The sequence below is a fragment of the Ixodes scapularis genome, unplaced genomic scaffold (genome assembly GCF_016920785.2).
Source record: "Ixodes scapularis isolate PalLabHiFi unplaced genomic scaffold, ASM1692078v2 PGA_scaffold7__128_contigs__length_106722199, whole genome shotgun sequence".
Lineage (NCBI taxonomy): Eukaryota > Metazoa > Arthropoda > Arachnida > Ixodida > Ixodidae > Ixodes > Ixodes scapularis.
Window position 1 is genome coordinate 99,909,372 of NW_024609882.1, and position 12,301 is coordinate 99,921,672.

Consider the following 12,301-nt stretch of genomic DNA (forward strand, 5'->3'; position numbering starts at 1 on the left):
TGTATATATATATATATATATATATATAAAAGTAGCCCAACCCCAGAGCACACAGGTTTTGATTCGCAAGAGTTAAAATAATTGATAAATGTGCCACATGTCAAAACAAGGAATGCAACGTGGCGTGCTTAAGCCCCGCCACAACCGACACTACTAAATAGTCAGCAAGCTGTTCATGTGTGCCACTTCATCATGCAGCTAACTGCACAATAGATGTGGGCTCTAAATTTCTCATTGCATGTGAATAAACTGGTTGCACCACTCTGAATGCAGGCGCAGGCACATGCATTGCAAGGTCGAATTTAGAGCTCTTTTTTCTTTTTTTCAAATAGTAGGAAGGTGAATCTATAAATTGCTTAGGCCTACTTTTGCAGCATCATAGTGACCCTCAACCCTTCATCTAACCTTGAAGAGGCTTTGAAAAAAAAATATATTTTTTAAGCAGTTTGGTTGGGACACGCGTGTCAAAAAATAAATTTTATGCGAAAAAAAAAACCTTTTAGAGCAATATTGACGGCAAAAGATCGATTTGAAATTATGCGGGCAAAGTTCATGACATCACAGAATGGTCATTTGCTCTTTCCACCTCAACGAGATGGTCATTCGTTCTTTCCACCTCAATGTGAAGGCGAAGCCGATCCACCTCTTCTCCACACGCCGGAATGCCAAGAGAAAAGCAGTTGAAAGGAGGTGACTACTGGCTTAGTTGCAAGGCACCTCGCGCCATCATTATTTGTCTAAAAAAAAACTTCTTTTTTTGCTTCAATTTTCTTTGAGACGCATGCCCCAACCAGACTTTAAAAAAATACAAAATAAACTTTTTTTTCTTTAGGGGTTTTTAAGAACTGATAATTACAACCTCGCCATTTAAGTTCACACCTATATTTCTACGTTGATCTGAAAAAAAAATTATAAGGCTTACGGTATTTGCGGCACAGAAATGTTTAGTCATAAATGTACCCATATTGCCTCCATATTATTTACAAGTTAAAAATCAAACCGCTGGCCTTCCTCTTCAGCTCACCAGTGTCAAAAGTACTACTAAATTAAGTCGAATAAATACCCCGTTATACGAAAGAACATGACGGTTGAACAGAACATGACATTTGAATGAATCAAGAATTTAAAATAAATCACTCACACAAAAAAAAACACAAAAAAACTCGTCGAGTAAAGACAATTACTGGCAAATACATTCACATATCGCAGTGAAGTAACTGACACTCCACTCGCACCCAACAAGCCGAATCTTGGCAAATAAGGACTAACTCAACGCTCTGTAGCATTCGGCTTTGGACCTATTCGGCTTTGGACCTACTGGGAGGACTTTACTGCAGCACACATCTACCGCCAAGAAGACAGCCATATTTTAACAGCAAAAATGAAATAAACATGACTTCGAACATAAAAATAACCAATCATAACGCCTCTTACGGACTATTGGAATAAAAATCACTTACAAATAGCGCTGTACAGGGCCGTTCGCCGTGGATTACACGCTGGACTCGTCGGAGATTCCCGGTCCAGAGTTAGACACAATGCAAGCTCATTGGATCCTGACAAAAAATACACTCACTGTAAAAACAAATTGCCTCAAATTAATAGAAATTGCCAGCTAATTTTTGATGCCGGTACAATTACCGTTGTCTTCCATCACGGTCACAGCATTAACTATGTATTACGTGCATGACAGTAATGAGGCCCTACGGTTTTCCCCGTAACTTGACCAGGAGAAGCATGGCAGAAAACTGTAACTCTCAGTCACTGTACTGCACGTGATGCACGGATACGGGAATTGTTCCGGCATCAAAAATTAGCTGCCGTGTTTTCCGTTTTTGCGTCGGCAAAAAACGCAACTCTCAGTCGCAGAGTTGCACGTGACGCACGACGACGGGAATCGTTTAAATTAGCTGGCGTGTAGTTCGCACCTTGAAGCAACGGCCAGAGCCTGTTGAACTGCTAGCTGCAGTGACTTAACAAAATGGACGTCTCAGTGAACAATACATATAGCATTTTACTAATATAATTATTGTTCACTGAGACGTCCGTTTTATTAGATCATAGCAGCTAGCAGTTCAACAGGCTCTAGCCGTTGCTGCAAGGTGTGGACAACACCGCAGCTAATTTTTAATGTCTGAATGATTCCTGTTGTCACGCATGACGTGCAGCTCAGTGATTGAGAGTTGCAGCTTTCTGCCGCCGCAAGTTACGGACAACACGCCAACTAATTCAACTTAAATATCTAGCGCCCATAAAATGTGATTAGGTTGTGTGCCCAAGTTACTTTCAGGAGTTAACGCCAGCTGCGCATCGCAGCGGTTAGCAGGTGCTTAAACACTGTTAGCAATTTGAAGCAAGTGCACACAAGATACAGTACTAGGTAAAACATGTTCATACATTTTTTTCTCAAGAAATAATTAGTGGGTCATTTCCAGCTTACATGTAGAAGGCAATCTCTGATTTTCAGAGGAATAAAAATCATATGAAGAACTGCAGATCCTGGAAAAGCAAAACAGAAAATATGGAATGCGATTAGATTATTAACAGAGTGCGATGACAGAATAACTTTCCCAATTTCTGCAAACTATGAGTTACACGTAGGCGCATTGCAAGAGCCTCAGCTTAACTCTTGCGGGAACTAGACAGCAAAACCAACTTGAGAATTATGCTACGAATTAACAAGGGAAGTCCGAAAATGCCTTCGAAGACAAGATCGCTGCATTCAATGAGTTTTTCAAGCATGCTGTCACGAGTTACTTTCAGAAGTTACTGCCAACTGTTTCTCTCAGAGATAATTACAGACCGTGTTATACTCGGCGACAACTTTTCTTGGCAATGGAGTGGAAAGTACGTCCCGCGTCCCCTCTCCCACTTTGAGTGTACGCAGGCTCTCCTCCTCTCCCCGGAAATGGGGGAGGAGGAGAGCCTGGGTACACTGAAAATGGCAGAGGGGACGCGGGACGTACCTTCCACTGCATTGCCAAGAAAAGTTGTCGCGGAGTATCGTAACACATTTCAAGCAAGCACAGATAAGATGCAGTACGGAGTAAAACCTGTTCATACCTTTATTCTAGGGAAATAATTAGTGGGCCATGTCCAGGTTTTATGTGGAAAGTAATCTCTAACTTCCAGAGCAATCAAGTCCATACGGAAAACTACAGAACCTGGAAAAAAAAAGTGGAATGTGATTAGGTTCTGAACAGAATGCAATGACAAACTAAACCTCCCGATTTCTGCAAACTATGAGTTTTACATAAGCGCAGTGCACGTAACTCAGATTCATTCTGGCAGGCACTAAACAGTGAAACTAACTTGTGACTTATGCTACGAAACCATTTTAACAAGGCAAGTTCAAAGAATACCTTTCAAAATGAAATTTCCACAATCAATGCGTTTCTTCAAGCCTGCTGTCTCAAGTTAATTTCAGAGGTTACTGCCAAGTGCACCTCCCAGAGATAGGTGTTTGAACACCGTGTTAGTAAGAAATTTCAAGCAAGTGCACACAAGATGCAGCACTGAGTAAAGCATGCTCGTATCTTTATCCTTGAAAAATAATTAGTGGGTTACGTCCAGCTTTCAAGTGGAAAGCAATGTTCGTAACTTGCACAGCAATCAAGTCTATATGAACAACTATAGAACCTCGAAAACAAAGAAAAAAAAAAGTGGAATGTGGTTAGGTTCTGAACCGAAGCAATGACAATCTAAACCACCCGATACCTGCAAACTGTGAGTTACACGTAAAGGCCCGTTCACACTCTTGTGACCGAGTTAGAACGAGATAGACCAAACCGGTGTTTAAGCCTCTTGCGACTTTTTAGGACCAGCTCTGCTGCAACGCATCCGGTCCTAAGAAGTCGCAAAAGGCTTAAAAACCGGTCTGGTCTCTCTCGGTCGAAGTCGGTCGCAAGAGTGTGAACGGGCCTTAATTGCACTGCAGGTGCCAGTGTGATTTAAGAAAGCTGTAAACCCACATGAAATTACTTGAAAGGGGCCAGGACACAGAAATTAGGCAAGTTAGAGTATTCATTACATGACAGCCCCATAGGTTACTGAACATACAGAAAACATTTCAGAATATTTACAGCTCTAATAATTACAAAAATATATCTTTTAATGTTTCTGATTTTTATCTGGTGACCACGATACCTGGGTGACCGGGCGATGCCTGAACATCGGACGCTGAGAACAGCAAAGCTGATTGCAAGGGACCGAATACTAGCATTTAGCGGTGCACTGTCGAGATCGCGGGTACAAACCGCAGTTCTCCAACACCATTGTGTTGTTTTAACACCAACACCAAATATGTAGAGAAATGAAGGAAACCTATTACATAATAAAAAACAGACCATCTTGAGTGAGCCAACCTTCACTGGCTCCAACGACCCGTGAGATTCATTTTCTGGATCTTGGTTAGCATGTGGAGTGTGCAATGAAGAAGAAAGAAGAGCAAAATCCACGGTGCGCCCTATGCCCGAGCGAACATAGTGCCCCCTACACATTCCAATGAAAAATCAGTTGTTAGTCAGCACTTATCCTATGTAGTCCTTCCTTTTTTCTTTTTCCTTTTGTGCTGTTTTTCACGAAGAAAATCTCGAATCCATGATAAAGTGAGAGAATCACGATTCAGTGAGGAAAGTCTTGATATTAAATGACAGTGTGATACATGATCGAAAGCCTTAGAGTAATGAAAAAATATGGTATCATATTTGGGAGTTAGTGTTCATATTAACATAAATATCATGGGTGAACTCCAGCAACTGCCTCTAGCATGAATATCTTTTACGAAACCTGTACTGATTTTGGTAGAAAAAGTTGTTAGTAGATTCCAGATGCGATACTACATGAGAAAATATTTTGAGTTCTAAAAACTTGCATACAACGCTAGTTAATATGAGACGGTAGTTTCCCGCAGAGAGACGGTCGCCACTTTTGTAGATTGGAACGACCTTCCCAACCTTCCACTCGGGTGGGATGCAACCAGTGGACGAATGCTGGAAAAGTAGACTGCATATTACTGCGTGCTTAGGGGTAGTCCAGTGGGCACCGTGCCCGACTGTCATGCAGAGGTCCCGGGTTTAAATCCTGGGACCGGCAGATGTTCTTATTTACTCCTAGACGATGCTTCTAGAAAACTTGAGAAGGCCGTGGTTAATTCTAGAACAGAATGTTCTAGCACGAAATGTTTGAGTACAGAATGTTCTAGAGAGGAGAGTGCTGCAAAAGAAGCCCCGCGTGGCCTTATGCAATCAGTTATCGCTTAACTTCTCTCGCCCCGCGTGTGTATGCGGAAAAGGGGTGATCACGTGGTGCGAGACCGACAGTCAAACGGTCTAACAAGCACGTAGTTTCCAGCGCGCTGTCAGCTTACGGGGGATAAAGTCCCCGATCTATGACTAAAGTCTTTGTGTGGACACTCAGGACAGCGTGTGCTTCCGAAGGTGGTAATCCAGGGAATCCGGACTCAACGGGCGCCTCGCTCGTTCCTTGAGCACCTTGCACCCAGTTTGCACTAAATCTCCATACATTAAAAAAATAATATATATATATGTATATATCAACGAACTTTTGTGTCCGCAGCATTCCCATTCACAGACTATCTTTTTTTTAGTTTATTTATATCCCTGAAGGTTATTCATGAAAATATTTGCGTCGTAAAAGAGCTGGCTGGTCGGTGCTGGTTTGTTGACGATTCGGTAACTAACAAACAGAGGAGACTAAATTAAAGTTCACAATCTTTCCACACCATGACTTTCAGCTGGCTGGATTGGTACCAAGACTAACCGCCGAATTCAGAAACCTCACTCAAACTACACTCAAACTGAAGGGCCCCTCCACTTCCTCGTGGAAGGCGCGAGGGCCGGCGCTGGCTAATCGCGACGGCGGATCCGTCCTCGCGATTGGCCAGCGCCGGCCCTCACGCCTTCCTTGAGGAAGTGGAGGGGCCCTTCAGTTTGAGTGTAGTTTGAGTGAGGTTTCTGAATTCGGCGGTAAGCTTATAAGTAAATTTGGCTGTCTCTAAAAGACAAATTTATTTATGTTCTAAATTTCTCTAAATTTATTTACCCTCTAATTTCCTCTGGGTCCTCTAAATTTCCGCTTGCGACACTTCTCTCACTTCCGAAGCACTTCGATGGTGAAAACATTTTTTTGTAAATCGGATTTCTTTCACGCACGAATGCGGCAGGCTCTGTTTCTCGGGACGCGCTAACCCACAATTCTGTACAGCCCATTTTGGTCCTTCGGACGGCACTCCAATGCGTGCTTCGAGTGCCGTCGGACGTGGGCACTTGAACGCTCGGCAAGAGTACCACGGCACTCTAGACACAGGCTTTTTCAAAGGCCATGCTAGATGGAGGAATCTACCGCTAGTTACAGAAAATATAGGCATTTTCGCTCATTCATTTTAACTGAGCTTCTGTCGTCAGTGTTTCGTACCTCGGGGACATCGATCAGAAGAAGCTTAGCATACTTTTTAACATATCGTAGGGCGACATAGAGCAGACTACGTTCTTCCCAAAATAATTGAGGAATCGCTTGCTGTGTAGAATCAAGTGAACGTAAAGTGAACCCGTCAATGGTAGTTTAAATGTGACTCTGTTGGACAGCGAAATAAGACTTCTGTAATCCACACTAATGTATCTATATTTAAAGCCAGTCAGATCCGTACCACAAATATCGATATCCGGAATGCTACACGGTGCTTCCGCTGTCCATTACAAACTGTTTGATGAACAGCGGAAAAGAGCAGCGGTCTTGAATGTTCCCGTATATCAAAAACCTTCCTGTCAAGGGAGCTTCGGAGACCGAGGTTAAAACAGTTAAGGATGTAGCAAACTGTGCACAGTAAAAGGTATAACCCCCCAGAGCTTTGCTTGAACAGAGGAGAAGACTGCCCGACTCCCGAGCTTCGGAAAGTAAAATGTAAATATTGAAAGAAAAGTCAAGCCAGGTTTATTTAATGACTCAAAACAAAGACCACATAACAAGTTTGGAAATCATAGCTAACAACTTTTCCAAACGCTCTGGCTCCGTCGTTTATTTTTTCTACGGCGGTGAAAATAAGGGAGTCCCTAGTGTCACGCACCATAAACCTGGCTTGCCGCCATGTATAGGTTTTGTGAACCTATACATGGCTTCGAAACGAACGCCGTGTTTAGGGCGACGCTTTATGAAATGGTCGTCACGTGGCGTATACAATAGACCGCACGAAGCCGACCTCTTCCGTCACGGAGGGAGGTTTTCCTCTTTGCTTGCTTTTAATGCGAATGTGGAAAAAATACTTTTTTTAGGTATATATATACCTGTTCCTACGATCACTGAGGTCGGGCTCAGCAGTAACTTGAAACGACCCCCAAAAATATAACAAGGCCCCAAAACACACCCCTGGGCTGCATAGAAAACCTAGGCACTTATGTAACGAAACATAATCGCACACGCGTGTCAGCACCCGCTCATACATCCGTTTACACACTGATCTATATGTTCATTGCTTAATTTATCTGTGTAGCTAAAACATTAAGTGCCTATTGCTTGGATAAAGGAGTGTTCCCGCTCCAATGATCTTCCCGCCGCAGGTAATAATTAATAAATACTGAAATATAAACCCGTTAAGGCAGGATGTACCAACTCATTTAGTAAAATATCCTTGCCCATCTTCACCCCCCCCCCCCCTAAAAAAAAGTAGATAAAAAAGAAAAAAAGAAAAGCGGATAGAAAAAAAAAAGGTTTCCTCGAGAAAACTAAAAAAATATCTGCGCGGAACAGCGTCGAACTTGCGCCGAACAAAGCCATCTATGGCGCCGAACCCATTGCGGCGCCATCTATCGACAGCCCGTGATATCCTCCTCGGTCTCCATCCGTCATTGTATGTGATGGAAAATAAACAATTTATTATTATTATTATTATTATTTATTATTATATCGCGAGGAGAAACTAACTCCTGTTACAGTTACTCTCGAGATCGAGGGAGGGTTAAGGGAGAGTATCATCGAAAGAAGCGGTTGCAAAAGAGTAACTTTGATGCAGAGAGAGTTAAAGGAGAGTAAGTTAGGGCACTTACTCTCCGTTGATACCTTTTTTTTAGAGTGTAGTGTAAAATGGGTAGGGCTGTTCCATTCGTAATCAGCGTACCATGTGCGTGCTTACACTATATTTTATACAATATCAAATTCTACCCCTTTGCATCTTTTTCATTTTTGCAAAACACTAATTGAGTGTATAAATCACCAAATTAAAACTGATACAGGATGTCACAAAAATAAATTAGATTTGTTTTCCGGAAAAATAAACTTCGCATTGCCTAGCGCTCCTCCGCCCAAAAGTGGCGCTAGGTCACAACCAGACGCCAAAGTTTACTCCCGAACGGACACCTTATTCAAAAGTAATAAGTGATTTTCTGAAACTTTCAATGAGAAAATGGTCCCCATTCTTGCCCGTTTTCGGTTTCTGGTGCCATAGATCCCCATGTGTTCGAAAACTCAATCGGCCGCCATTTTCCTAGTCAACTTTCTAGAAAATCACTTATAACTTTTGAATAAGGTATCGGATCGGGCTGAAACTTTGACATCTGGTTGTGACCTGTAGCGCGAACTTTGGGCGGAAAATGAGCGTTCGGCGATGCCTAGTTTATTCTTGCGGTAAAACAAAACCTGTAAAATTTTTTTGTTGTTTTGTTACAACCTGTACATTGCTTAAACTATGTGCCAAAGCTCTCCACAAACCCAGAATATTTGCCTTTCTCTTTACATTTATCACTGAATTCGTATTAAAATTAATTCTTATCATTTATTACTATGAATTAATTTTTAACCTCGGCATTTTTTTATTATGACTCCCGCACAAGTCCCACTTTGGGTTTACCAAACTCAGCTTCTAGACCCGAGTGTCATTTTTTTGCGTTTTTCAGTCTCGTAATTATGGTAAAGAAAGAAACACCCAGCTAGCTAAATGAGACACCCGACCGCCCAAAAATAGTTTTTTTTTATATTTAGGTAATTAATTCCTCAAGCTAGAATTTTGGAAACCCAAGACTATCACGTCATCACGTTTTCGTGGAAATCCACAAAGAGCCAAACACATGCACGACAAAAGGGCCGGCCCGTCACACTGCCGCCGCAGAGCCGAGAAAGCAACGCTCGGTCACGAACTTCTAGAAGATTCGCGTTCACTTTTGCACCAGACGTGACTTTCGGCCTGCTTTCTTGTTCTCAAAAGTGCCAGTTCATCCTCGCCCTGAGCGCGGGACGCTCGAACCTTCTTTGCCGAACTTTCGAAATCGTGATGCACTGTAGGTAAGCAGCTGCTAGCGACATTGTCGAGTCAGTCTCGCTCTCGCTCTCTGTTACGCTGCCGAATTGCCACCTGCTTTTCTGCGGTCTCGACGTCCTTTATTTAGTTTTTTTTTCTGTTTGGCACAAGTTCGCCGATTAAACCTTTATTTGTCAGTTTATTTACTGTTCGTCCTCGCATCACCCTCATTCATGTCAATGTAAATCTGACCACATTGAGATATGTGTAATTGCCCCCTGAAATCTCCGATAACCGCGCACAGGCGATTTTATATTAGGGAAAGCTTCTTAGGGTCTAGCCTTGTCCGTCCGTCCGTCCGTCCGTGCTCATATAAAAAGAAAAAAAAATATTTGCGCAGTCGACAGGGTTCGAACCTGTGCGGGGAGACCCCAATGGATTTCTAGTCCATTGCCTTAACCACTCGGCCACGACTGCGGGAGGAGTAGGGGGCTGTGAGATGTGGTAGGAACTCAAGAGGTGGGGATGTTAATGGATGAAACGTTACATGTAGCCGCTCAACGTCTATACAGGAGAGGGCGCTGCGGTCAAATGCTCAAATGTGTATATAACCACGTTCCATACCACACATGCTCTTTCTGACATGAACCGTTGACTTAAGCGCTGCAGATGCGTTCCCCCGGCTTCTAGCGGATCCAAGCTGATCCGCTAGAAGAACCACTGGCTCTGCATTTCACCGACCATAAAGCAGTAATAATGAAGTCGAAACGCAACCGGGAACTCAGCAGTACCTATGAGCAATAAAAAAACAGCACCATCAGCACTACGAATGAACAATAAAATCAGTATCATCAGAACGACCAGAGCTTCGCCCCAATCAACATCATTCACCACGTTTAGATCCGCTCATTTTTTTTTTTTCAACGCGTTGGTGGTACTGTTGTGCATGTGTCTCGCCATTCGGCTTAGGTCGATTTTCGCGCTTTGTTCTGCCCACAATTGCTGGAAACGTGAGCTCGGAGTGTAGGCAACTGGCCCCGTTACACGAGAACTGGCGCAGCCGTGCGCGTTCCAAAGAAAGCTCGTGCAGAGAAAAACAAGCAAGAGACCCGGGATGTCCAAGTGAGGATATAGAAAAATATCCCACTCTATCGAAGCGGCACCGCACACGATTTCTTGCGTTGATGTACAGGCCTGGAAGGCGATCCCACCGTCATCTGTTGGTTCATAATCACACTAACTAAGGGTGGGGTTGCACCTTAATAGGGGTGGGAAAAATGTTCTAACAATGAGCTTTCTTTTATTTTTATTGTTGAGGGTGGGGATAAAAAATGTTAATACTTCCCCGAGATTCAGGCTGCGGGAGCCTACAGTGCGCGCAGGTGTTACATCATTATCGTGTTTAATTATGGAAAACGTCGAATTTGGAACGCGCTAGAAACATACTGTTCGTTCCTATGATTAATGAACAATTATGAAACTGCACCCACATATTGTGCCGTGCAGGCTGTCGCATAATAGATAATTCAATGTAGAAAAACCCAGTTACTGCACGAGGGGATACGGTGCTTGAACGTTCTTCCACGGGGAGGGCACCTTAGTAACTGCAGCTGTTGTTCATCGTTCTCGTGAGGCGCGCTCTAATGACACGCGCTTTCGTGTAGGGGCGCTCTCTTGGTCAAACGTCCAGTCAAATGCCTTAAAATCGGTATGACGTCGTGACAGAGTTTCGTAATGATTCGATCACTTCTAACATGTAGTAACCACAAGAGTAATTCGATTAGATTTGAAAGCAAAATAATACTTGGAACCATTATTATATTTTGTAAATCTCCCCCCCCCTTAAGACAACTTAGTCATTAGATTTCGAGCGAAAAATTCAGCCACGAGCCCACTTTATCTTTTCCTAAATCTTTTGGACGACCGAGAATAAATCGATTGTTAACCAGTTGTACGAAAATAGATCGGACAGCATGTGGACAGATAACGTAGACGTTTCTTGAGTTTGGAGCTGGGACTCTGAGGACCGAATTTTACCATCCGGTATGTCGGTGGAGACAGTCTTTCACGTTGACAACCGACGCTGACTTTCGGCCTCAGCTTTCACACGAGGTAGAGAAGGTATAACAATAAACTGTTGCGAGCTACAAAATCAATAAAGACCCTGAAATTGTTCTTGTGAATTAGTCTAAAAAAGAAATCATATTCCTCCTGCATATATTCCGTTCTTATGCTTGTTCTATAGAAATGTGCGAAAAGTGGAAAGTTAACTTGAACAAAACTAGAATCGAGCAGTATTGAATAGTAGCCAAAAGTAAAATGATGAATTGGATACGAACACTAAAATGTATCCGCAATGTTCCCAAGACAAAGGGCCCGTTCAGCCGTCTATAATCTCCAGTTCGCTCCTTCCTCTCGCGAAACATTCTGAAGACTGCGGCGCACGCAGTGAGCTCCTCGTCTTCTCACCCATGTGTGCGTGCGGTAAGAAAAAAAGAAGTGCACCTAATAACTCTTCCACATAATAACTGTGAAAAAAAGAATGGCACATAATCACACATTTTCTCCTCGTCACATTAGTTGAGCGTCGGACTTACAATCTTAGTGTACTGGGCTCAGTACTTCCTGAGGGACAATCGGAATTTTGTTTATTGACTTATTGCTCTTCCACGCATTCGCAACCGTTGCGCATTATGAATCAGCATTTTTTGGAGGAGGCTGAAGAAACATAAATTTTATCACATTAAAAAACAAAGAAGCCATGCAGAGCAGATTTGTACACGTTACTAAAAACAAGCAATTACATTTGCAAATACTCAATGATAAATTGTAATTAATTTCAGTTACAATTATTATTCTATAAATGTAAGTGACCGTAACCATAAAAAGTGACCCCTTACTTTCGTGGCGTTGTTTCCAGCATTACTGTCTTCAAGTAAAGTACAAAGAGAATAAGGTTTCTTTTTTTTTTATCAATTCATTTTAATTTTTCGTGCCAAAAAAAAACAAAAACAAAAAAAAAAATTCAAGTCTTCTCTTTGGTGCACAAATATA

At 42.6% G+C, this 12,301-nt stretch overlaps 1 protein-coding gene and 1 non-coding gene across 2 annotated transcripts in view; one reads left to right on the plus strand and one right to left on the minus strand.

Annotated features, from left to right (window-relative positions):
• The window catches only part of LOC120841584 (flavin-containing monooxygenase 5-like), a 107,867-nt gene that overhangs the window by 14,311 nt on the left and 81,255 nt on the right, over positions 1-12,301 (plus strand). The window lies entirely within an intron of this gene.
• Positions 9,643-9,724, minus strand: Trnas-aga. Its single transcript has one exon. It is a non-coding gene; the product is annotated as a tRNA-Ser (tRNA).